Below are 27,723 nucleotides of genomic sequence, written 5' to 3'. Positions count from 1 at the left end.
CCTGCATTGAGCAACGCTATTGGTGCCAATATTCCAACAGCATATACTCATTTTTTGTCTCGGAGTCACATTTGGGTAATGCTTGCAATATTTCTAACTTTTTCATATTATTATATATATATCATGTTGATCTGTGATCAGTGATCTTTGATGTTACTATTGTCATTGTTTTGGGGTACCACAAACCGCACCATATACGATAGCAAATTTAATCGATAAATATGTGTGTTCTGATTTTTCCACCGACCAGGTGTCCCCCCATCTCTCTCCCACTCCTTGGGCCTCCCTATTCCCTGGGACACAATATATTGAAATCAGGCCAACTAATAATCCCTGCAGTGGCCTCAAAGTGTTCAAGTGAAAGGAAGAGTCGCACATCTCTTTTTAAATCAAAAGCTAGAAACGCTTAAGCTTAGTGAGGAAGGCATGTGAAAGCTGAGCTAGACTGAAAACTAGGCCTCTTGCACCAGTTAGCTGAGTTGTGAAGGCAAAGAAAAGTTCCTGAAGCAAATGGAAAGCGCTACTCCAGTGGACACAGGCATGATGAGAAAGGGAAACAGCTTTATTGCTCATATGCAGAAAGCTTGAGTGGTGGGAATAGAAGATCAAACCAGCCACTATATTCCCTTAAGCCAAAGCCTTAGCCAGGGCCAGAGAAAGGCCCTTATTCTCTTCAATTTTGTGAAGGCAGAGAGACGTAAGGAGGCTTCAAAATATATATATATATATATATATTTTTTTTTTTTTTTTTTTTTTTTTTTTTGAGACGGAGTCTTGCTCTGTCGCCCGGGCTGGAGTGCAGTGGCCGGATCTCAGCTCACTGCAAGCTCCGCCTCCCGGGTTTACGCCATTCTCCTGCCTCAGCCTCCCGAGTAGCTGGGACTACAGGCACCCGCCACTTCGCCCGGCTAGTTTTTTGTGTTTTTTTTAGTAGAGACGGGGTTTCACCGTGTTAGCCAGGATGGTCTCGATCTCCTGACCTCGTGATCCGCCCATCTCGGCCTCCCAAAGTGCTGGGATTACAGGCTTGAGCCACCGCGCCCGGCCAAAATATATATTTTTTAAGCTAGCAGAGATTGGTTGATGTGATTTAAGAAAAGAAATAATCTCTATAACATAAAAGTGAAAGAGAAGCAGCAAGTGCTGATGTAGAAGCTGCAGCAAGTTCTCCAGGATATTTATCTAAGATCGCTGATGAAGGCAGCTACACTAAGCAACAGATTTTCCGTGTAGACCAAACAGCCTTCTATTAGAAGAAGATGCTATCTAGGACTTTCATAGCTAGAAAGAAGTCAATATCTGGCCTCAAAGCTTCAAAGGACAGGTTGACTCTCTTGTTAGGGGCTAATGGAGTTGGTGACTTTGAGCTGAAGCCAATGCTCATTGACTCTTTCTTTTCTTCTTTTCTTTTCTTTTCTTTTCTTTTCTTTTCTTTTCTTTTCTTTTCTTTTCTTTTCTTTTCTTTTCTTTTCTTTCTTTTCTTTTCTTTTTCTTTCTTTCTTTCGATGGAGTCTCGCACCCTCGCCCAGGCTGGAGTGCAGGGGCACGATCTCCGCTCACTGCAAGCTCCACCTCCCAGGATTCACGCCATTCTCCTGCCTCAGCCACCCGAGTAGCTGGGACTACAGGCGCCTGCCACCGTGCCTGGCTAATTTTTCGTATTTTTAGTAGAGACGGGGTTTCACCGCGTTAGTCAAGATGGTCTCAATCTCCTGACCTTGTGATCCGCCTGCCTCGGCCTCCCAAAGTGCTGAGATTACAGGCGTGAGCCTCCGCGCCCGGCCTTTTTTTTTTTTTTTTTTTTTTTTTGAGGCGGAGTCTTGCTCTGTCACCCAGGCTGGAGTGCAGTGGCACTATCTCGGCTCACTGCAAGCTCCGCCTCCTGGGTTCACGCCATTCTCCTGCCTCAGCCTCCCGAGTAGCTGGGACTACAGGCGCCTGCCACCACGCCCGGCTAATTTTTTTGTATTTTTAGTAGAGATGGGGTTTCACCGTGTTAGCCAGGATGGTCTCGATCTCCTGACCTCGTGATCCACCCGCCTCAGCCTCCCAAAGTGCTGAGATTACAGGCGTGAGCATTCGAACTCATTGACTATTTCAAAACTCCTAGGACTTTAAAGAAATATATTAAACCTACTCTGTGTGTGCCCTAGAAATGGAATAACAAAGCCTGATGACAGGACATCTATTTACAGCACGGTTTAGTGAATATTTTAAGCCCACTGTTGAAAACTACTGCTCAGAAAAAAAGATTCCTTTCAAAATATTACTGCTCATTGACAATGCACCTTGTCGCCCAGTAACTCTAATGCAGATGTATGAGGAGATGAATGCTGTTTTCATACCTGCTAATACAACATCCGTTCTGTAGTCCATGGATCAAGGAGTAATTTTGACTCTCAAATCTTATTATTTAAGAAATACATTTCATAAGGCTATAGCTGCCATAGATAGTGATTTCTCTGATGGATCTGGGCAAAGTAAATTGAAAACCTTCTGGAAAGGATTCATCGTTCTAGATGTCATTAGGAACATTCATGATTCATGGGTCAGGGTCAAGATGTCGACGTTAACAAGAATTTGGAAGAAGTTGATTCCAACCCTTACGCATGACTTCAGTGGGGGGAAGTCACTGCAGATGTGGTAAAAATAGCAAGAGAACCAGAATTAGAAACGGAGCCTGTTCCCTCCTCCCTGCTTCTGAAAAAACAGTGGAGCCTGAAGATGCGATTGAATTGCTGCAATCTCATGATATAGCTTTTTTCCCCATATATATGATACTATCTTCTCAATTTATTACAAATTATAATAAACATAATAATCAAACTAGTGCTCCAAGCTTATGCTGTTCACATGGAAGACTCCACAAAAGAAGACACAGTAGAGACTGCCTTGCAATAAGAAGTACACATTCTTTCATAGAGATGGAGAAATAAAAGGACGAATCTAGTTGTCTAAAAGACAATTCTCTGTACACATTTTATTTACAGTTTTGTACATTGTCTTAATATGAATTGGATTGTTTTTTCTACCTGAGCCATTTTAACCAAAACAAAATAACCTAAGTAATACCAAGTGTTAAAATGCAGCATAAAAAGTAGTTTTTTCTAATTCTGTGAAGAATGTCAATGGTCATTTAATGGGAATAGCATTGAATCTGTAAATTACTTTGGGCAGTATGGCCATTTTCACAATATTGATTCTTCCTATCCATGAACATGGAATGTTTTTCCATTTCTTTGTGTCTTCTCTGATTTCCTTGAGCAGTGGTTTATAGTTCTCCTTGAAGAGGTCCTTCACTTCCCTTGTTAGCTGTATTCTTAGGTATTTTATTATCTTTGTAGCAATTGTGAATGAGAGTTCATTCATGATTTGGCTGTCTGCTTGTTTATTGTTGGTGTATAGGAATGCTAGTGATTGTGACTTTTGCACATTGAGTTTTTATCCTAAGACTTTGCTGAAGTTGCTTATCATCTTAAGAGCTTTTGGGCTGAGATGATGGGGTTTTCTAGATATAGGATCATGTCGTCTGCAAACAGAGACAGTTTGACTTCCTCTCTTCCTATTTGAGTATGCTTTCTTTCTTTCTTTTGCCTGATTGCACTGGCTAGAACTCCCAATACTATGTCGAATAGGAGTGGTGAGAGAGGGCATCCTTGTCTTGCACTGGTTTTCGAGGAGAATGCTTCTAACTGTTGCCCATTCAGTATGATATTGGCGTGGGTTTGTTATAAATGGCTCTTATTGTCTTGATGTATGTTCCATCAATACGTAGTTTATTGAGAGTTTTTAATATGAAGAGATGTTAAATTTTATGGAAGGCCTTTTCTGTGCCTATTGAGATAATCATGTGGTTTTTGCCTTTAGTTTTGTTTATATGATGAATTATGTTTATTGATTTGCATATGTTGAACCAGCCTTGCATCCTAGGGATGAAGCTGACTTGATCGTGGTGGATAAACTTTTTGATGTGCTGCTGGATTAGGCTTGCCAGTATTTTATTGAAGAGTTTTGCATCAATGTTTATGAGGGATATTGGCCTGAAGTTTTCTTTTTTTGTCATATCTCTGCCAGGTTTTGGTATCAGAATGACACTGGCCTCATAAAATAAGTTAGGGAGGAGTCCCTCCTTTTCAATCATTTGGAATAGTTTCAGAAGAAATGATACCAGCTCCTCTTTGTACCTCTGGTAGAATTCAGGTGTAAATCTGTCTGGTCCTGGGCTTTTTTTGGTTGGTAGGCCATTAATTAGTGCCTCAATTTCAGAACTTGTTATTGGTCTATTCAGGGATTCAACTTCTTCCTGATTCAGTCTTGGGAGAGTGTATGTGTCCAGGAACGTATCCATTTCTTATAGATTTTCTAGTTTATTTGCATAGCGGTGTTTTTAATATATCTGATGGTTGTATTTCTGTGGGGTCAGTGGTGTTATCCTCTTTATCTTTTTGTTGTTGTTGTTGTGTCTATTCGATTCTTCTCTCTTTTCTTCTTTATTAGGCTAGCTAGCAGTCTTTTTTTTTTTTCTCTTCAAAAAATCAGTTCCTGGATTTGTTGATTTTTTGAAGGGTTTTTGGATCTCTGTCTCCTTCAGTTCTGCTCTAATCTTGGTTATTTCTTGTCTTCTGCCAGCTTTGGGGTTTGTTTGCTCTTGGCTCTCTAGTTCTTTTAGTTGTGATGTTAGATTGTCAATTTGAGATCTTTCTAGCTTTTTGTGTTATAGTGTTTAGTGTTATACATTTCTCTGTTAACATTGCTTTAGCTGAACAGAGATTCTGGCATGTTGTCTCTTTGTTCTCATTGGTTTCAAAGAACTTCTTCATTTCTGCCTTAATTTCATTATTTACCCGGGAATCATTCAGGAGCAGGCTATTCAATTTCCATGCAGTTGTGTGGTTTTGAGGGAGCTTCTTAATCTTGAGTTCTAATTAGATTGTGTTGTGGTCTGAGAGACTGTTTATTATGATTTCAGCTCTCTTGAATTTGCTGAGGAGTGTTTTACTTCCAATTATGTGATCGATTTTATAGTAAGTGCCATGTGGTGCCAAGAAGAATATATATTCTGTTGTTTTTGGGTGAAGAGTTCTGTAGATATCTGTCAGGTCCACTTGATCCAGAGCTGAGTTCGAGTCCTGAATGTTTTTGTTAATTTTCTGTCTTGATGATCTGTCTAATATTGGTAGTGGAGTGTTAAAGTCTCCCACTATTATTGTGTGGGAGTCTAAGCAAAAATGGACAAATGAAATCTAATTAAACTAAAGAGCTTCTGCACAGCAAAAGAAACTATCATCAGAGTGAATAGACAACCTGTAGAATGGGAGAAAATTTTTGCAATCTATCCATCTGACAAAGGTCTAATATTCAGAATCTACAAGGAGCTTAAGTTTACAAGAAAAAAACAAACAACCCCATTAACAAGTGAGCAAAGGACATGAACAGACACTGTAAACATAAAAATAAAGGGTCAACATCAGTGATCATTAGAGAAATGTAAATCAAAACCACAATGAGATACCATCTCACACCAGCCAGAATGGCGATTATTAAAAAGTCAAGAAACAGCAGATGCTGGCGAGGCTGTGGAGGAGTAGGAACACTTTTACACTGTTGGTGGAAATGTAAATTAGTTCAACCATTGTGGAAGACAGTATGGCAATTCCTCAAAGACCTAGAACCAGAAATGCCGTTTGACCCAGCAATCCCATTACTTGGTATGTACCCAAAGGAATATAAATCATTCTATGACAAAGATACATGCACACATATGTCCATTGCAGCACTACTCACAATAGCAAAGACATGTAACCAACCCAATGGTAGACTGGATAAAGAAAATGTGGTACATATACACCATGGAATATTATGCAGCCATAAGAAGGAATGAGATCACGCCCTTTGCAGTGACTTGGATGGGGCTGGAAGCCATTGTCCTCAACAAACTAACACAGGAACAAAAAACCAAACACTGCATATTTTCACTTATGAGTGGGAGCTGAGCAATGAGAACACATGGACACAGGGAGGGGAACAACACACACTGGGGCCTGTTGGGGGTGGGGGAGGGAGAGTATCAGGAAAAATAGCTAATGCACGTAGGGCTTAATACTTAGGTGATGGGTTGATAGGTGTAGCAAACAACCATGGCACACATTTATGTATGTAACAAATATGCACATCCTGCACATATATTACAGAACTTAAAATAATACGGCACAAAGATACAAAACTAGACATACTAATTCTAGTTAGAAATGTAATTATGATGTTACACTTTTATAATCCACAATTACGTTTCAGAAATTGTACAAACACAGATCACTGATTTGAATGAAATGCGTAAAATTGTAGCCAAGCTTTGTCGTTACAAAAAAAAAATTACCAAAGAATGCACAAAATTAATGTCTATTCCACCTTTGTGTCATACTCCCGAATGCTCATAATATAACTTTGACAGATGAGGAGTTGGTTCTTATAGATGAGCAAAGAAAGTAGTTTTTTAAGATGGAATCTACTCCTGGTGAAGATGCCGTGAACATTGTTGAAATGACAAAAAGGACTGAGAATATCACATAAACTTAGTGGATAAAGTGGTGGCAGGATTTGACAGAATTGACTCCAGTTTTGAAAGAACTTCTATTGTGGAAAAAATGCTACCAAAAAGCGCTGCATGCTACAGAGAAATCTTTTGTAAAAGGAAAAGTCCATCTGTGTCACAAATTTCATTGTCTTATTATTTTTTTAAATTGCCGCAGCAACCTCAATCTTCAGCAACCACCACCCTAATCAGTCAGCAGCCATCAACAGTGAAGCAAGACCCTCCACCAGCAAAAAGATTACTACTCACTGAAGGCTCAGATGATTGCCAGCATTTTTTTTTTTTTTAAGCAACAAAGTATCTTAATATTAAGGTATGTACTTGTTAAAAGATGTGATGCTATGGTACACTTAATAGACGATAGTACAGTGTGACCATAACTCTTAGATGCACTGGGAAACCAAAACATTTGTGTGACTCACTGTATTGCCATATTTGCTTTATTGCAGTGGTCTGGGACTGAACCCACAATATCTCCAAAATACGCCTGTAAAAACAGTAGGCTAAGTGTTTTGATAAAGGAAATACAGAGTGCTATGGGACTAAAAGAAGGGGCATCTAGCTTAGCCTGTTGGGAGAGGGTCAGGGAAAGCTTTCTGAAGACGGTGGCCCCTCAGCTGCACTTTGGAGGATGAGTAAGAAGACAAAAGGGATAGGAAGGGTGTACCAGGCAAATGTAACAGCATGTGCAAATGCACAGAACTGTAAGAGAACATGGCACGTTCTGGTCCAACATTCTTCCGTTACGGATGAGGAACTTGAAACCCAGAAAAGGCGAGGAGACTACCCCAAGGTCACCCAGTGAATTAGTAGCAGGGTCAGAATTTACACGTAAGACTTGCGTTTCCTTTTACATTCGATTTTCCACTATACCACAGTGCCTTAGGTTTGTAGCAGGAGGTTCTGTGACTAGAGGTTGTTGAGACTGCAGCCAACTTTGAAAATGAGCTGTATGTGGGTGTGGGGGCTGGCTCTGTCTCCGGCCTATCCCTGGCTGGAGCTGAGCCAGGAACTTGGCAGTTTCCAGGGCTGAGCCACCCAGCTCACCCCAAGGAAGCCTCGGCCTCCAGCCACGGCACTACCGCATGGTTTAATCATTAACTCCCAGTTCACAGGGCTGGAGCTGGAATGCACAGGACCTGGGAGCAGACTGGGTCTCCAGAGAGCTAAGAGAAAGTTGGCTTTTGAGATGGGAGGGGACCAAAGTTTAGAATGGGGTTTTTCATCCCTGAATAGATCTATGCTCTGGGCTCAGGAACAAGGGCGCTCGCTGTTACTCTCAATTTTGTTGGAGTTCACACAGCATGTTGTTAGCTTGATTTCGGGATTTCCTTTCAACATTCCACCTCTGCCGTATCCCTCAGCCTGCATTCATCTATCCCACTAAACTGTGATGTTCCCTCAGAGGGCAGGACTCAGTGCCTGGAACAATCTGGTGCATAGTTGGTGCTCATTAAATATACACTGATTGAATAAATGAGACCCTAACTCTGCCTAAAGGCGTCCCAAAGCACATGCCTTTAAAAAAAAAATTAAAAGACATAGATACCTGGCTGGGTACAGTGGCTCACGCCTGTAATCCCAGCAGTTTTGGAAGCTGAGACAAGAGAATCACTTGAGCCCAGGAGTTCAAGACCAACCTGGACAACAAAGTGAGACTCCGTCTCTATGAAAATAAAAATGAAAAAAAAAAAATAGTAACTGATTTTGCTTTAAAAGTTCAACAGAGGTTTGCAAACATCCCCGGAGATACTCTGTGCTATCATAAAATAGTCTAGCACCATGATGAGGTCCACTGTTCTAGAAGAGATGGACTGCTTTTTTTTTTTTTTTAAATAATTTCAACTTTTATTTTAGATTCAGGGGTACATGTGCAGGTTTGTTATCTGGGTATATTGTATGACACTGAGGTTTGGGGTATGAATGGTCCTATCACCCAGGTAGTGAGCATAGTACCCAATGGGTAGTTTTTCAACCCTTGCCTTCCTCCCTCCCTCTCTCCTTTTGGAGTCCCCAGTGTCTATTTTTCCCACCTTTGTGTCTGTATGTACCCAGTGGTCAGCTCCCACTTATAAGTGAGAACATGTAGTATTTGGTTTTCTGTTCCTGCATTAATTCCTTTGGGATAATGGCCTCCAGCTGCATCCATGTTGCTGCAAAGGACGTGATTTCAGTCTTTTTTATTGCTGCATAGTAGTCTATGGTGTATATGTACCACATTTGCTTCATCTAATCCAGCGTGGATGGGCATCTAGTTGACTCCATGTCTTTGCTATTGTGAATAACATGTCAATGAACATGCAAGTGCCTGTGCCTTTTTGGTAGAACGATTTATTTTCCTTTGGGTAGATACCCAGTGATGGAATTGCTGAGTCAAATGATAGTTCTGTTGGGGATGTTCTCGAGGAGTCAGCGTGTGGATGACTCTGGAGTTTGTGAGGTTGCTTTGGCATTCTTGGGAGAGGGGTGCTATTCAGATATGAGGCCGTGTTTTATTGAGGAAACAAAAGCCCGGCGGAGGTCAAATTCCACCAGCATAATAAAGGTAACTGCCTCTTTTGATTTCTGAAAGTTGTAGCCTGCAATTGGAAAGACTGCATTATCAGTAGCATTGCTAAGCCCTGGAAACACACCTTGAAAGGGATTTCTGGGTTCCACAAAACAAAATTTTCCCTGGAAGGTGAGGTGCAGGTGGCAATAAAATTTCTGTTCCTTTTTGGTGAACCCAAGTTTCCTGAAGTGTAAAGTAGAGACAGTCATCACTTCTTCACAAGGTACTGGTAATGGTTAAATGGAAGGATGGTATATAACGTCCTTGGCACCCAGGAGATGCTCGGTCCCAGTGAAAATTATCTTCTCTCTCTTGAAAGTAAGAATCCTGAACCGATATACAGAGTCAGAGATGTGGAGATACATTTTGCTCTTAGATGCCAAGTGTGTGGTGCCCAGTGATTCAGAGACCAATCTGGAAGGGAAAGAATCACTCTGCTGAATGCCGGCTTAAAGTGTAAACGTGTGCTGATGGTGTTGCTATAGCCAGCACTGGAGCATACTGGGAGAAGAAAACTTCCCTTGCAAGAATAGTCACTCTCCTGGAAAGTGACTATTGGTTGAAATTGAGCCATAAAGGCCGCCGACTCTCACCCTAGCAAATTCTGTGTCACCCCAAAGTTCTGGACATTCTGGGCAAACTGGCCAATGTCAGGGAGCCTCTTTCTGTACCAGCCTCTGGGTCCTTTTTTTCATTTGTGGGTTAGTGGCCTATCGTACAACCAGTTTGCATTTACCTCTGTCTACCACCCGTAGTTGTCAGGGTTCTGTAAGTTCTTTAAAGTTCTAGCACTCAGTGATGATTATGTCGGGGGAGAAGTTAATTCAGGAAGGACCTCAGGCTTAGGTTCCTCCAACTTTCCACCTGCCCTTGGTCTCAGCACCAAAGGAGAACAGATTGCCTTTGCAAGGAATTGGAAGATGCTGAGCTGCTCTGGTCACCTGATCTCTTTTTCCCTTCCCTTTATCATTTCTCTCCTCTGCCCTAAAAACTGAGATGGAATGAGAAGTAAATTGCCAAGGGAGATCCTCTCCTGGGGCAAATTTCCTGTCCTTGCTTATGGGCACGGAGACCCTGAGTGGGAAGGCCAGTTGCAGGGCACTCTCCCAGAACCAGCCCTGGGGTGACAGGTGCGGGCAGGATCCACGCTTTCATGGGGGAGGGGAAGGATTGCAAAAGAGGAGGAGGAAGAAAGTCTGTGGGAGACCCCAAGGGCTGCCCCTATTTCTCTACTCCACCCCAACCTGAAACTGACTGTCAGTCTCTACCAAGTCTGAGAGACACAGAGAGAAAAAGAGAGAGAGAGAGAGAGAGAGAGAGAGAGAGAGAGAGTGGGAGTGGGGAGAAAGAGACAGGGAGGGGGAAATCAAAGAAAATTGCAAAAGTCAATGGCCTGGAACTAGAGGCAGCCTCAGCAACTGCAGTGTGACTTTGATTCCCCTATCATAACCCTGAATTAAAAATTCAGGCAATTATCTGCATGGCTTCCTTCTGATTAGAATGAGCCGGAGCCTCATTAATGCATCAGCACAGAGGAAAGCCATTAGGGTCTGTGAAATGGAATGTTTCTCTGAGAACAGGTTCCGCTTGATGTAGAATACCCAGCAAAAAGAAATTTCACACATTTTTGAGCTCAGAGTCACAGGACAGCACCCTGCTTCAGGGCTGCAGACCCCACCACCACAGTCATCACCTCTCAGCTGGCTCTGGGTGAAAGCCACCTTTGTTTTGCAGCCTCTCTCTGGCACCTCCATCCACGGCATTACGTGGAGGGAGGCTGAAGGAGCTGAGGGGCTGAGGAGCTTGCTGGGTCCTGAGACACTGAGTCAGCCTTCAGCCGGGATCCCCAGTTTCAAAGGCCTTGATCCACAGGGAGCATAGGAACTTCATAGGAACACTGCCCTCCTCTGCTAGAAGAACTAGAATAGAAGCACCGTCAAGGACGGTGAAGGTCCTAGACTCCAGAAAAGGTCAAAGTATCTTCATAGCCCCCCAATTCTCCATAATTTCTTCACCCACGTGGTAATTTGGCCATCCCAAGATGGCCAAAGTAGGATCTGGCGAAGGTCAGTCAGCCTTGGAAGCTTGTTGCTTAAGACAGGGTGAAGGATTGGAGGCATCTTTTCTTCATGGTCCAGGGTACCCTTTATTCATCCCTTATTCTGTAAGGTCAGAGCTTCCAGAAATGCAAATCTATTGCCCAGTTTCTAAGTGGGTGAATATCCCTACAATATTTGGCATTCGGAAACTCTCATGCACCCCCCTTTGGGATTTCTATAGGGGCAGCTTTCCTCCCTAAATGACTATATTGCTTATGGGGAAACCCAAGAGTGGTTTTCCAGACAAGTACCTTTGCAGCCCTAGTAAGTTCATCTCTTGAGAGAGTTGGGTTCAACTTGACTTTGTCTAAATTTTCTTCTAGTTGGTGGGTAGGACTTGGGCTTCCTCATTTCAGACATCTTGACATTCCTCCAATACACTGATTCTCAGGACACCAAACATTAATCCTTAGGATGAACAACAAATAATCTCTTTAGGAGAAAAGTCAATGTTATATGGTAAGAATTGAAAAAGGTGAAAACGTTTCTGTATGAAGAGAACTAGTTAAGAGTTGATAGGATGCCAACCAAGAAAATGCTATCCTTCAAACAGTTTGAGTAAGCCACGTTCTTCTCCTGGCACACCTGTTAACTCTTCAGTGTTAACAACCAGGGCTATAGTGTCTGGGTAAAGCTGCGAACACGGAACACCTGTGGTTAGTGTAATGGAGTCCATGTAGTACGGATGGAATTTGTATCAACAGCGCCCCCTACTGCATAAGAGCAAAACTGGACCACCCATAGTAATTTGTTTTCAAAAGTGTTTTCAGCCAATCCCACGTTAGAAGAATACATTCCTGGTCATCAGGGAGTTTTTATGAAGCATGTTTTCAATACTGCAGACAGTTTTATGGGTGAAGGCTCCTAGAGTTTATCTCACTCTCTAACACAAACAAGATGCTTGGTGATTCAACCATGCTGTTTGTGGGCTGTGAGCATCCATCTCTCTAACACTTAGCTGGACTAACACTCGACAAAGTCAGACACACTCGAGAATTACTTATGACTTCAGATGATCCCGTGTAAAGCGCTAACCTAAAGGCACCCCAGGTCTTGAGGAGGTGTGGTTATCTCTCTCGGCTCACGTTGGTATGGGAGTGAAAAGAGCTGACCAAAGGTTGGGAACGTGGGCCTTCCAGGGAGGGAAGCTATTCCACCAGCTCAACAGAAGAGGCCTCCTTTCTGCCATCGGAAATGGTCAAATCCCAGTCCTCAGTACTGGAGCACCATTCACTAATTCCTTGATATTTTAAACACTCTTCCCGGGCAAATCATTCCTTTCTTCCCAAGGTCACTCAGCTACTGTTGTAATTTGTCACTCTATATTCACTTGACAAACATTTTCAAGCAATTATGATATGCCAGACATTGTTTAGAACAGGAGTGACAGCACCAAGCAGATGGCAGATGAAGAATTCCCTGCTCTTTGGAGCATGCATTCTAGTTGGGGGTACAGATGATAAACAGAAAGACAAGCAAGGGTGGCAGAGTTGTAAATGCTGTGATATAGAATGTTGGGCAAGGGGACAAAGAGTGATGGGGGCTACTTTGCACAGGTGGTCAGGGGAAGCCTCTCTGAAGAGCACATTAGGAAATCTTTCTAATGCTCCCTGCCAATCGATCTTCTTTGTCTCTTTTAAAACTAGAATTGCCTCTCCCATTAAACATTCCCAGTTAACTCTCTCTGTCCTTTGACTTTCCGCTCAGCTCATGCTCGAACTTCTTCATCTTGCAAAGAGACAGCATCATAATCTCCTTAAGGACAAGGGCCTATCTCCTACTTCTTTGGCTTGCTACCAGAGTGGAGAGGAAGGAAACAAACATTGCTACTATTTGCTACAAACACGAACACATCAGTTCATTGACTCCCGGCAAAACTCCTTCCATCTCTTTATTATTTGTCCCTGTTTTATAAGTGAAGATAATGAGGCTCGGTTTATTCAAGGGTGTTAGCTGCCGAGGGGTGGAACTGAGATTTGAACCCTGCTCTAGCCTTATGGCCTGCAGTCTTCCCACTCCTAAGCATGGCATGGGGTGAGTGTTCATTAAATGTTGTCAATGAGTCATGAGCACAAGGAGGGATGAGCTCTGTTTCTCAGAGAACAGTCCTGCAAAGGAAGTGATTAAACTCCCACCAGCTGGTTTATAAATCCTTCTTTTACCCACTGAGTAACCATGAGCAGTTCATTTTTCTCTTCCTGGGTTTTGTAATTCTTCTCTGTAAACTAAGGTTAGACCAGATGATCCGCCAGGTCTCTTCCAGCTCATCTTTTGTAAGCAGTAGGGGCGGGTGGGGGAGGAGTCAAGTGATTTCATTACATCATAGGTCTGAATCTGAATTTTTAGTAAGAGAGAACAAAACACAACAGTTTATTTCTTCAGTTAAAATTCAAAGCCTGGGCAACATAGTGAGATCCCATCTCTACAGAAAACTTTTTAAAATTAGCCAGGTGTGGTGGTGTGTGCCTGTTTTCCTAGCTACTCAGGAGGCTGAGGTGGGAGATCGCTTGAGTCAAGGAGTCCGAGGCTGCAGTGAGCTATGATAGCATCACTGCACTCCAGTCTGGGTGACAGAGTGAGGCCCTTTCTCTAAAAAAAATAAAAACAATAAATCAACATGTACTGAATACCTACTGTGTGCTGGACCCTGTCATGTGCTGAATCGGATACAGAGATAAATTTTTAAAACATTGTCTTCACCCTGAAACATGGGTAATGAGAAAGACAAATATGACACCAACAACAAATGATACTAATCATAATAATGACAGCTAACAGTGTACAGGGCACTCCCTCTTTGCCAGAAACTGTTTTGAGCACCTCACACTCTTTAGCTGATTTTTTTTTTTTTTTTTTTTTTTTTGAGACGGAGTCTCACTCTGTCGCCCAGGCTGGAGTGCAGTGGCGCCGTCTTGGCTCACTGCAAGCTCCACCTCCCGGATTTACGCCATTCTTCTACCTCAGCCTCCCGAGTAGCTGGGACTACAGGCGCCCGCCACCACGCCCAGCTAGTTTTTTGTATTTTTTAGTAGAGACGGGGTTTCACCATGTTAGCCAGGATGGTCTCGATCTCCTGACCTTGTGATCTGCCCGTCTCGGCCTCCCAAAGTGCTGGGATTAGAGGCTTGAGCCACCACGCCCGGCCTCTTTAACTGATTTTAATCTTCCCAAACATTGTACGAGGTGGGCACTGTCATTATTCCTACTTTACAAATGAGTGAATTGAGGCACAAAGGGGGATTTGTCAAAAGGGTATGGCGAACGTTAATAGTGCACGAACCGTGTTTATCTGTGGGGCCCGAAATGCAGAAATAATAACAGGCAGCTGTTTGAAGTGAAGGGATCTTACACAGTGTTAACTGGTGCGTTCGTTCCCCTGTCTTCTCTCTTATTCCCTGCTTGACCCTTCTGCTACTTAGGATCAGTCACACACACCGAGTGGGCGGGAAGGGATTTTCTGTAGCAAGCGGAGAATGCTTCAGGGTTTGGAAACTTAAAATCCATGGCTGTGAGATGACCCAGGACCTAGAAAAAACTGGGTGAGTTAGAACCAGTTTTCTCGCCCCCAGGGAAGGAGGAGAGTAAGAAATGAAGCATGCGTAGATCTTCCTGACAAATGCAGTTATGCCACCCTGTTCCCCATTCAAGCTAGACGTTCAGAGTTCTGGGGATCAGGCCCCACAGCAGGAATGGCCTGTGTGCATGGTCGATGTGCCCGCCTGAAATGGCCCTGGGCATGATGAGTGAGCGGACGTGCCCGGGGTTTCGAAGTGCTTTGAGTTTGTGAGCAGGTGGAAGTAGAAGAGGTCTGAGCCAGAACGGTGCAGACAGAATGCATGTCCACCTTCCTAGGAGAAGAGTGGAAGTAAAAGGAGAGTCACAGGGCTTGAAGAGTCCCCTAGAATGAGAGCAAGGAAAAAAGCAGCCTGGAGGAAATAATGCCCCAGAACCAGGATGGGGAGTGGATGCCTCACGGCTGCTGCAAGAAACAGTGCAGTGAAGAGGCCGGAATGGAAGCTCCTTGAGGCAGGGATTCCTTTCTCTTTAGGCTCCATCCTGTGAGCCTAGGTCAGATAATAGGTGATCCGTCAATATCTGTTAAATGAATGACCTTAGGTGGGCTACCTCTGGGATCAGGCCTTTGGTTTGCAACCTCAGCTCTGCCTCTTCCTAGCCACGTAATCCTTTTGTAAGCCCCTTACCTTCTCTGTGCCTCATCTATAAAATGTGGGTAAAAATCATACAGATCACTACTGATCTAAGATAACAAAAGATGGAACACAGATGAAGCTCTTAGTGTCTGGCACCGTGGAAGTGCTCACTAAATATTTGCTTCTGGTCTCATGAGACGCCACCGCCCCCGCCTTCTTGCCTTGCACCTTGCCATTACACGAAGTACTCCCTCTCCTGACCCCTCCTAACTTCGATATTAACCTTGAAGAAAAGATGGGGACTAAGAATAGGCTAAGATCAAACTTCTACCACCACAATACAATGGAGACTCCTGGTAGAACGTAAGCTAAGAGCTTTAAAAAAAAAAGTTATTTTTTTGCACAGCTGATTTTGCAGTTTTCATATTCAAGAATAGGGCAAAACTTTGAAAAGTGGGTATCCCTAGGCGGCCCTTGCTAGCATTTTAAGTTGAACAGTTTTCTCGCACGTAGGCGTGTGTACACAGAGAACAACTGACCTCTCACCTTACTCGCCTTTCTAGAAAAGCACAATTCTCCGAGGAGTTATCATTTGCAGGTGCTACTAGATAAAACTCAACTTTAAGGCAAAGAGGCCAAGCCTAGGAAACAGAGCTCTGTCCTTCCTTTCCCTTACTGTATCATCGTGAAAGACCTCTGGGCTCTCCCGAGGAAATTCAGCACAGAGAGTTTTATTTCATATTAAGATATGTCCTCCTGAAGGTGAGTGATAAATGTGATCATTAATTTTTTATTGAAAAACATAATCTGGATTTACCTGGCTTCTCACTTATCTAAAGAGCAGTTGGGTGACCAACCCTCCTATTTGCCTGAGAGTGGCCTCATTTTAGCACTGAAACCCCTCAGTTCTTGACAAACAAAGATACTCTAAATGTCACGGACAAACCCTAAATGCCGGTCACATCTCGGTAGACGTTTTGGCCCAAGGGAGCGTTTGGAGATTTTTTTTTTTTTTTGGATGGAAAAGGAAATGTACTCCTTTGGAATCAGAAGAGCTCACTATCTAGGAACAAAATACGACATGAATTCCTCCCAGTGCATTCGGTACTCTGCTCAGGATTGGCAAGCCTGGCCCTGAAGACCCTGCAGAGTGAGATGCACCTGCCTGGAAATGCCTCATTTGACAAGGAGGCAATGGGAGGGCAGAGAGGAGGGGCCTGCTGCAAATAGGTCCACGTGGCAAGTCTGTAAACTCTGCCTTCACATCTTTCCCATAGAGTCCCTTGATTTTGGTCAGACTCTAGACCCCCATGACAAACCCCTGCTGCCTGCACAGGGTGGGCCTGTGTCCCCTCCTTCACCAAGTCAGCCTACCTGTGTGGGACACTGTGATTTGCTCCCAGGCAAAGGAGCAGCCCCTGGCATAGAGACTCCCCCCAGGACATATGGACCAGCTGCCAAGCCTATACGACATTTTGGTGGCGTTTTCAAACCACATGGAGTTGGCTCACTGAATGCCTAGTGAGTCTACAGTCACAGAGAATGCAACACAGCCTGTTCTGCACCTTGTGGGCTGCTGCGGGAGCTCAATGGGGCTGCAGACGCTTGGTGCTTCAGGGTTGGATTTGGATGTTGCAGAGTTCCTTGCATGGGTGGGTTCCTGGGCAGCCGGCCACTCTGAGTGGCTGGAATGGAGCCTCTCAGTCACACTCCTCACCCCGGTGCCAGTGCCTCTGCCTGGCCACAGCAGCAAAGAATATCCCTCAGTCTCTCCTTTCTTGAGAGCTGTAGGGAGGATTCCTTTCAGACACGTGGGCTGGAAAAACTTCCTTAACTCTCAGAAATGGATTTCTTCTTTCCCTACGGCACAACAGACAAGGCTGGCCAAATAATTGGTGGGCTCAGTGCAAAATGAAAATGTGGGGCCCTGGGAAGTCAATGTCCCCTTTCCATGCACTTGCTGCCCCACCCACAGTGGACAGGTGACCCCCGGGGACTGCAAGCTCTGTGCTGGGGCATGCTTGGTACCAGGATCTGGGGTGGACACGAGGCCTCTGCCAAGTTTGCAGCCAAAGATGACCTGCCACTCTGCATGGCTAGGATGCAGCCTCTCAGCCACACTCCTCACCCCGTTGCCAGTGCCTCTGCCTGGCCACAGCAGCAAAGAATATCCCTCAGCCTCTCCCTTCCTGAGAGCTGTAGGGAGGATTCCTTTTAGACACGTGGGGCACCGCCAGCCAGAGGTGGGGACAGCTTCCTTCTTGTCCTGCACCAAGACACCTTGGGGCACACACCTGACTCTTACCCTACCCACATCTATGCCCAGGTCCCTGCGGCAGGGCGGAGAGTGATGGCAGGGTGCTGGCCTCCCTCTGCTGATACCTCCCTGGGTGGAGGGTGGTGGCTGTTGTAGAGCAGGAAGGGGAAGAGGAGGCGGGGCAAGCATAGCCCACTGGGGGACAGGGAGGTGAGAGGCAGCAAGTAGTAGGAACAGACTGTGAGCAGAGGCTCCAAATCCCCGTTATATGCTCTATTGGGATGTCAGATTTCACTTACAAAACACAAATTCAAGGATAAAATACTGAAGAATTTCAAAATGGCAACCTCAAAGCATTACCCCCAACTATGGGGCCCTTTGGAGTACAGGGCCTTGTGCAACTGCACTGGCTGCAGACACATGAAGCTGGCCCTGACAGTGGGAATTTGCCTCCTATGTTTCCTCTGGGAAGGTCAGAGCCTAAATGAATGGCTCGTTTTGAATAACTGTGGAGGACCTGGAGCTTGCATAGCACATTCCAACTTTGCTTTAGTCTTGATCTTCAGATTGCTCAACATTCTGCTGCTTTTGACTTTCATTTCTCATTGTCTTATTTATGTACTAAAAGGATGTAATATTATAAAAAGTTTCAAATCCTTTGTCAAGTGAGAGACGTAATAAAAAATGAGATATTTTCCCTCTTAACCTTCGCTTGGGTCCTCAATGTAAAGAGATCATTTTGGTGATGGGTGGGCAGCTGGAATATCTGCACCACCACAGCTAATCTGATTAATTGAGAGGATGTTTGCAAATGCAGAATAAAATACAATATTGGTCCGCCCTTGGTAAAATATGTGTATGAAATTGTTTTCCAGTAGTGATGGATTTGCAGGGAGCCAATCGCACCCTCCCAATCAATCTCCCACGTAAACATTTCAGAAACACCCAGCCAGTATCTCCATTACAACAACATTAAGCAGTTACCGTATTAATTATCTATTGCTGATAACAAATTACCCCCAAACTTAGCAGCTAAAAACATTTATTATTTCATAGTATCTGAGGGTCAGGAATCCAGGAGCAGGTTTGCAATGGGTGATCTCTCATGAGATTGCAATCATGATGTTGGTTGGGCTACAATCATCTGAAGGCTGGATCAGGGTTGGAGATTCAAGATGGTGCACTCACAAAGCTGTTGGCCAGAGGTCTCAATTCCTCACCATGTGGACCTCTCCATAGGCTGCCTGAGTGTCCTCATGACATGACAGCTAACATGACCTGGAAAGAGTAGTCCAAGAAAGAGAGAACTAGAAGGAAGCCCCAGCATCTTTCAAGATCCAATCTCTTGCCATCATCCTCCATATTCTATTTGTTCAAAGCAAGTTATTAAGTCCAGCCTGCACATGATGGGAGTGGAGTTAGGGATGACCTCTTGGAAGAAAGAGTACCAAATAATTTGTGGACATATTTTAAAACTACAGTTTCCCAAAACATTAAGTGGCTGGACCATAAATGAATTTCCTCAAAGGTTGGTTGTAGTAATCACATAGTAGGAAAAGCTTGGACTGTGGGTCACATCTGAGTTTGAAACCAAGACTTGCTCCTTACTAGTTTGTGGGATCTGGACAAAATGAGCATCTCCAAACCTTAGTTTCTTCATCTGTAAAATGAAGATAATAACAGTAATTCTTTCATAGAGTTATTATGCTAATAATATCTAAATGAGATGACCTTACAGGGTTGGATCCAACCTGAGGCTTTTACCTAAGAACCTGAGGCTTTCACAATTTGATGAGACTTTCTTTAAGGAAACAGGATGGGAAATTACACTAAATTAGGTAAAAAAATAGGCATTTATTTATAATTAGAATTGACAAAAATTATACATTTGAAAAGTCAACAAATAGCATAAACATCACGAATCCAATAAAAAATTAACTACCTGAACAAAACTCTTTCAAATACTTTCTTTCCTATGAAATCATATCCTTTGCAGAGACATGGATGCAGCTAGATGCCATAATCCTAGATGAATTAATGTAGAAACAGAAAACCAAATCCTGCATGTTCTTACTTGTAAGTGGGAGTTAAACAATGGGTATGCACGAACGTAGTGATGGAAACAATAGACACTGGGGACTCCAACATCAGGGAGGAAGGATGGGGGGTGGGTGGAAAAACTACCTATTGGGCACTACGTTCACTATTTGGGTGGGGTTCAAGAGAAGCCCAAACCCCAGCATTACACGATATATCCTTGTAACAAACCTGCACACATATCCCCCGAATCTAAAATTGAAATACTTTATTTCCTAGGTTTTGACTGAATGCTCTTTGATCACTCCCTACAATGACAAAGATTTTGTAATATTGTCCATAGCCAGAAGAGAAAGATAATTCAGTCTTTTAATAGCACGGTTCATCAAAAGTTGGTTTTGATTACTGGGAGCTTATTATTCAGCGCCACCAATCATTATTTGTAATGTCATGCACATTTTTAGGATTGTTGTCAAATTTGGGAAAACCTCTCTGAGGTTTCTTTTATTGATGAGCTCAGGGTATTTCAGGTGTTCTGTGTAGTCCATTGGTGGCACCCATTAACTGGGGCCACAGGACAGGCTTGAAGCTTCAGCTTCTCTGTAGATCCTCTCCTGGAAGCAGGTCGGTGTGTGTGTAGGGAGCCGGCCTGTGGTAGGTGCACAGGAAGTGGAGGAAGCTTGGAGGCAACCCTCATCTTCCTGCTCCATTGCCACAGGTGAAGTTGGGGATTTCCCACCCCGGACTCAGGTTCCTCTTTCTCCAGTAGCCCATCAGGGCCTGTGAGAAGGTCGTGATAAAAATACACTATGGCGGGGCGCGGTGGCTCACGCCTGTAATCCCAGCACTTCAGGAGGCCGAGGCGGGCGGATCATGAGGTCAGGAGTTTGAGACCAGCCCGGCCAACATGGTGAAACCCTATCTCTACTAAAAATACAAAAAATTACCCGGATGTGGTGGTGTGTGCTTGTAATCTCAGCTACTTGGGAGGTTGAGGCAGGAGAATTGTGTGAACCTGGGAAGTGGAGGTTGCAGTGAGCCAAGATTGTGCCATTGTACACCATCCAGCCCAGGCAACAATGCGAGACTCTGTCTCAAAACAACAACAACAACAACAACAAACAAAACAAGAAGCACTGCTTGTTATGATGCAGTGGAAATAACGCTGGACTCAGAATTTAAAAACCTGGGTGTGAGTCCTGTCTTTGTCATTTATCAGCTGTGTGACTTCTGGCAAATTACCCAAACTCTCTGTGTCTTCGTTTCCTCATCTCTGAGATGGGTGAACCTGTGCCAGCCTCATGGTTATAGAGATGAATGGCAGGATATAAGTAAAGGGGCACTGTAAATTGTAAAGCAATTTTACTGATGTAAATGGTTTTTATTTTGGTACCTGGAAGAGTCACTGAGGAATCAGATGGGATACTATCCAATGCCTATGAGCATCTTAAAGTCTTTGTTCTCTGTGGCCTAAAGGAATGGGAAATTCATGTTGGGCTTTAATAGAAAGGATGGCAAAATTGCCCATGATTTCCACAAAAATGTATTGAGCCCCATCTGTTGGCCATAGTTTGTGCTAGAGATGGAGATTTAAAGACAGATGAGACAGAGTTCTGGCCCTTCAGGGAAGGTAGCACTGGTAGATGGAACTCCAGAAGGGCATCTGGAGGGTGGATTTAGCCCCTGAGCCTTCTAACTTTATAATTTGGGCCTCCCTCCACCTCTGTGTCTCCTTCTGCAAAGGGCTACTGCTCTCTGTGTGAGCAGGTGGGGAAACAAGTGAGTTAAAGCTGGCAGATCTTGGAGGACACTTGGACAGGTGTCTGACAAAGCCATCAGAGGGTTGAAGGGAGCTCCTCTGAGACTGGCTGTTTTCCTTGGGGAATTTTCAGGAAGCTTTGAAGTGCCGCCAGGACAAGGGAGGCCACCCCATCCTGGAGGTGCACTCACTTGTAATTTACTCCTCCACGTGGGCTCTGGAACTCCACTATCATAAATACATCACCCACTCCACCTCACCCTGAGTAAAGCCTGGCTGACAGGGGAAGGGGGGCTGGAGAGGAGGAATCACTAAATTAAGAAGGTCCCTGGGTGTGGGTGGCCTACAGACATGACTGAGACTCCTGAGTCTCTCCCCTTAGAGCATAAATATTTCCAACTAAGATCACAGACTCCCTCATCATAAAATCAATGAAACCACAAGGGAAAATGATCTCCTGCATGACTGCCTCAGAGATATCTCAGAGTCCTTTCCCCTCCTGCAGAAGCAATTGTTCCGGGGCTCAGGACTTGAAATCCAGGCAAGACTGTTGAGAATTTGATGGGGAGAGAACATCAGTTGGGTTGGGTGCCGGACTATCCTGTTCCACTGCAGAATTTAGAACAGAAGCTGTGTTCTGCAATGGGTCTGTGCAACACCTACTACAAGATGAGAATTTTTCTTCAAGTCAGAAGACCTGAGTTCAAGCTCTAGCCCTTCTAATTACTGGCTGAGTGTCCCTGAGCAAAGTAGACTCTCCAAGCCCAGTTTCCCCATCTAGTAAAAGGAGGATAATAACGCAAGGTCTGCCTGGCCTTTTGGGAGGTAACAATATCAAAAGAGGTCTGTCTATGCAAATGTTTTGTAAACTATAAAACTCTTGATAAATAAGGTGTTTTATTATTAAAAGATAAAAAGCACCAATTGTGCTAATGAACCTATGAGAACTCCTCATGCTGTGACAGAAGCTGTGGTTTAAATGAGGGGATATTCTGACTTACGTGATTGAGAAGGGCTAAGGTGGGACTGATTCAGAGAAGACTAGATTCAAACAATGTCACCAAGGCCAGCCTCTCCCGCTGTCCTTGCTCTGCCTTCTGTGGTATTAGATTCGGCTTCATCATCCAGTTTCATGGGTCTTTGTGGTCAGAAATGTCCACAGTGACTGCAAGTCCCACGTCTTCACACAATGCCATCCAGGGGAAGACAGGTCTCTTTCCAGTAACTTCTGTTGCAGACAGATGGAGAGAGGAGTGAGAAACTTCTTTTTCCAGACTTAGCACACGTATCAAATTTCATTGGCTTTCTTTATATAGATGGGGGATAGGGCACATCAATTGGCTTAAGAGAATCAAGGCCCATCCTTAGATTTTTGTGTAGGACTGGGATGCCAACCCAACCACATTTGGAAGAGGCTATTTTGTCAGAAGACTGAGTGGATACCGGGTTGCAAAAACAACATATGTCCAGTACAGTCTACCCCCTCTAGCTGCCCAATAGCCACACTTAAATCTGTCTCCATAAACATACCTTAAAAAAGTTCCACCCTCCACACCAAACATAGTCAACCCCTTTCCCTCAAAGAGACGAGCCACAATTTTTCAAAGAGACAAGCCACAATTTTATCCAGTTCTGGTTCTCTGGGTGACGTGTGGTCCTCATACATGGAGCTCTTATTGGTTCCCTGTGGTCCACTGAGGTTAAATGGTAAATTTAACCAGCACTCAGTAGACAGTGGTAGAGAGAGAACAGGGAAATTGCAGTAATAACTCTCCTTTGGAAAAGGAAAGAATAGGAAACAACTCACAGTGGTCACTGGCCCATAGCCCATATCTGACTCTGCCAGAAGTCACATGGACATGGTCTCCTGGGAGCAAATAAGTGACTTCCCCCAGCTCTGCCCTCTGCAAGGCTCCCCTCTGCCCGTTGCCCTCAGGGGCCCCTGCTTGTCTGTCTGGGAAAATCTCTCCTGTGGATTGTCCTTCATGGGACGCTGTGACATGCACATTGAGGAGGGGTACCCCTTTCTGGGAGCTGCACTGTTTCAGCAGCTCTCTCTCTGTTGATGTGAGTTTGGAAGCCTGGAAATTGCCATCCTAGGCCGTTATAGGCCAGGCTTGAGGATTCTTTGGCAAAATGACACCCTTAAAAAGTTAGCAAGGTCCTGGTCTATGTGCTCCTGGCTGATGCCCTGGAGAGTACCCAGAGCCAGAGATCTTACCACGTCATAGTCTTTGAAACAAAAGCCTCCCTGGGAATATCAACCTCCTAGTATGGGGCCCAGTGCCCTGGCTGTCCCCTGATCCCTTCAATTTGATGCTTCTGTCTTGGCCTCAACTGGAGAAAAGTCAAAACAATATGGTGGGTGGAGAGGACTCAGACTACTCATTCCTTATAATAACAACAAAAATATGATGAGTAACATGTATTGATTGCTTACTATGGGACAGGCACAGTTCTAAAGCCTTTATATGTATTATTAACTCACTTAATCTTGATAAGCAGCCCTGTGAGACAGGAACTGTTACCATGCACAATTTGGGAAAGCAATTCATGGAGCAATAAAGCAACCTGCTTGTAAGTGGCAGAGCGGGGATTCAACCCCAGCCAGCCTGGGCCCGCAGTCCTAGCAGAGCAATAATCCCTGTTGTGTGCTGGTCTCAGGCTGCATCCTGCTGCATCTTCCCAAGGGCAGTGTTGACTTCTTCGTTCAAGGCATAATAGGAGGTGCTTGGGAGGGCTGCCTCCCAGGCCTCAATCTTATTTCCTGTTAGGTTCCCATGTTCCCGCCTTTCTTTTGCTCATTTCATGTTTCATATTATATTGTATTGTATTTTACATGGGGTCTCCCTCTGTCACTCAGGTTGGAGTGCCGCGGTGTGATCACAGCTCCTGCAGCCTTGAACATCTGCGCTCAAGTGATCCTCCTACCTCAGCCTCCCTAGTAGGGGGAAACACACGTCACCATGCCCAGCTAATTAAAAAAAATTTTTTTTTTTTGTAGAGATAGACTCTCACTATGTTGCCCAGGCTGGTCTTGAACTCCTGGCTACCAACTATCTACCTGCCTTAGCTTCCCAAAGTACTGGGATTATAGGCACAAGCCACCATGCCGAGCTCTTTTGCCAACTTTGAGGGTGAAGAAAGGAGCTTTTCCTGTACTCCTGGACAAGCGGAACAGCAGGCCATTGGCAAAAAAGGCAACTCTTAGCAAACCTGTTCTTTTCTCTTGTCTCTTGCTTTTAGATGGGTCAGTTTTGTTACCGGAAATGAGTCCCAATCCAGACCCCAAGAGAGGGTTTTTGGATCTTGTGCAAGGAAGAATTCAGGGTGAGTGCATACTTGAAAGCAAGTTTATTAAGAGAGCAAAGGAATAAAGAATGGCCACTCCATAGGCAGAGCAGCAGCACGAGCTGCTGGTTGGCCATTTTTATGGTTATTTCTTGATTATATGCGAAATAAGGGTGAATTATTCATGAGTTTTTCAGGAAAGGGGTGGGCACTTTCCAGAACTGGGGGCTTCTCCCCTTTGTAGACCGTATAGGGTAACTTCCTGACGTTGCCATGGCATTTGTAAACTGTCAAGGTGCGGGTGGGAGTGTCTTTTAGCATGCCGATGCATTATAATTAGCATACAATGAGCAGCGAGGATGGCCAGAGGTCACTTTTGTCATCATCTTGATTTTGGTGGGATTTGGCAGGCTTCTTTACCACATGATGTTTTATCAGCGAGCTCTCTTGGCTTGTATCTTGTGCTGACCTCGCATCTCATTCTGTGACTAAGAATGCCACAACCTCCTGGGAATGCAGCCCCGTCGGTCTCAGCCTTATTTGACCCAGCTCCTGTTCAAGATGGAGTTGCTCTGGTTCAAATGCCCCTGACAGTTTCAGTCTAATCTTCTCTCTTTCTTGGAAGACCTTACTGAACAAGTCAGCACACTCCAAAATCCAAAACTTTTTTTTTTTTCTTTTACAATATCCTTTGATGTTAAAGCCTCAGGAAGCACATAGTCTGACTGTCAGGACTTACTAGGCAATGGTTTAACCAGCCATTTACTGAAACTTAACAAAGAATTACTAAATTCTCAGATATCAATTATTTCTTTTCACTCAAATGCCTCCACTTAGCCTTGCAACATCCGACTTCTGATATTAGATTCTGTATCAGTTAGGAAACTTTTGGTAGCAAAAAATTTTAAGCAAAAAATAAATACACTGGAAGGCTCCCAGAGGCTCGAAGAATCATCAGGAGACTGGAGAGCATGGCTGGAAAACCTCAGCAGCCATCCTCTTGAGGAACTGCCTGGTCAGTGCGGGGCAGGGTGGTGTGGTGCTGTAGCCAATCCCTGCTTATTTTCTCTTTGCTCAAGATTCCAATCCCAGGGAAAGAACATCAGATTGATCAAGCTTAGGCCACCCGCCCACCTCTCAGCTAGGAGTAAGTAGAACCACCAACCTGTGCCTGGTGCAGAAGAGGTGATTCCAATAAAGGAAGTGAGGATGCTATTAGGGAAGGGAAGTAAATGTGGGGCAGTTCTAATCCAACAGACTTCCCTTATACCTAGTGATGCTGGTCACATGGACTGTAGACATTATTCCATTTAGTCATGGTAGTTGGATCAAAATGAGAATGAGTTGGAGAGTTCTACAGGAAGTCAAGTAGTAGTTAGGTGGTAAGACTTAGGCGGTTAGGGGACAGGCACAATGGCTCACTGCTGTAATCAGAGCACTTTGGGAGGCTGAGGCAGGCAGATCACAAGGTCAGAAGTTCGAGACCAGCCTGGCCAACATGGTGAAACCCCGTCTCCACTAAAAATACAAAAATTAGCTGGGCGTGGTGGCACACATCTGTAATCCCAGTTACTCAGGAGGCTGAGGCAGGAGAATCATTTGAACCTGGGAGGCGGAGGTTGCAGTGAGCCAAGATCACACCACTGCACTCCAGCCTGGGTGACAGGGCGAGACTCTATCACAAAAAAAAAAAAAAAAAGTCACAGAGGAAAATTTTTATTTAATTAATGTTAGTTTTGGTTTTTAAAAATCCCAGCACTTTGGGAGGCAGAGGCAGGCAGATCACGAGGTCAGGAGATTGAGACCATCCTGGCTAACATGGTGAAACCTCATCTCTACTAAAAATACAAAAAATAGCTGGGCGTGGTGGCAGGCGCCTGTAGTCCCAGCTACTCAGGAGGCTGAGGCAGGAGAATGGTGTGACCCCTGGAGGCGGAGCTTGCAGTGAGTGGAGATCACGCCACTGCACTCCAGCCTGGGGGACAGAGCGAGACTCTGTCTCAAAAAGAAAAAAAAATCTTTAAAGCAATTTTTTTTTTTTTTAAATGTAGAGACAGAGTCTACCTATGTTGCCGGGACTGGTCTTGAACTCCTGGGCTCAAGGGATCCTCCCACCTCGGCCTCCCAAAGTGCTGGGATGACAGCCACCACATCCAGTCTGTTTGGTTTGTTTATTTAGGTATTTGTCTCTGAGGGGCAAAAGCAAATGCATCTGGCAGTCAGCAAGGCATTATGTTCTCAGAAGCCAGTGATTCTCTCCCTTACTCACCCACCCATTTAATTGATCACTGAATCAGAACTTATTTATTTATTTTTGAGACAGAGTCTAGCTCTGTCGCCCAGGTTGGAGTGCAGCAGCGCCATCTCGGCTCACTGCAAACTCCACCTCTGGGGTTCACGCCATTCTCCTGCCTCAGCCTCCTGAGTAGCTGGGACTACGGGCGCCCGCCGCCACGCCCGGCTAATTTTTTGTATTTTTTTAGTTGAGACGGGGTTTCACCGTGTTAGCCAGGATGGTCTCAATCTCCTGACCTTGTGATCCGCCTGCCTTGGCCTCCCAAAGTGCTGGGATTACAGGCGTGGAGCCACGAACCCAGCCCTGAATGAGCACTTATTGAACAGTTTCTTAGTCCTGGGCAATGTCTAGCAGCTAAGTAGATACAAACGTAGATGATATAATTTCTGTCCTCAGGTGGCAATGAGCGACAGTAGTAGTAGAGATATTTTAGTCTCCTTAGAAGGCATGGTTCAATGTGAAGCCTCTGAAGTCAGACATGGAAGAGTGCAGTGTCGGGTTCAAATCCTGACTGTGTGACTTTAAGCACGTTACATAATCTCTTCAAATCTGTTTTCTCATCTCTGTAATGGGGATAGTTACTAATTCAAAGCATCGTTACTCTTATCAAATTGATTCATAAATTCAATGCAATTTCATTCAAAATCCCAGCATGTGTTTTAATGGAAATCGACAAGCAGTGGGAGTCTA

General features: G+C 44.4%; 1 long non-coding RNA gene across 1 annotated transcript; it reads right to left on the bottom strand.

The window, feature by feature from the left end:
* Positions 1 to 18,675: 18,675 nt before the first annotated feature.
* On the bottom strand, positions 18,676 to 23,066 carry LOC119622962 (uncharacterized). The gene is made up of 3 exons (XR_005239485.2): positions 22,977 to 23,066; positions 22,448 to 22,674; positions 18,676 to 18,928 (listed from the first exon to the last, which is right to left on the bottom strand). It is a non-coding gene; the product is annotated as an uncharacterized lncRNA (long non-coding RNA).
* Positions 23,067 to 27,723: the final 4,657 nt, after the last annotated feature.

The sequence above is a fragment of the Chlorocebus sabaeus genome, chromosome 16, assembly GCF_047675955.1.
Source record: "Chlorocebus sabaeus isolate Y175 chromosome 16, mChlSab1.0.hap1, whole genome shotgun sequence".
NCBI lineage: Eukaryota > Metazoa > Chordata > Mammalia > Primates > Cercopithecidae > Chlorocebus > Chlorocebus sabaeus.
This window is presented reverse-complemented; position numbering and strand designations above follow the sequence as displayed.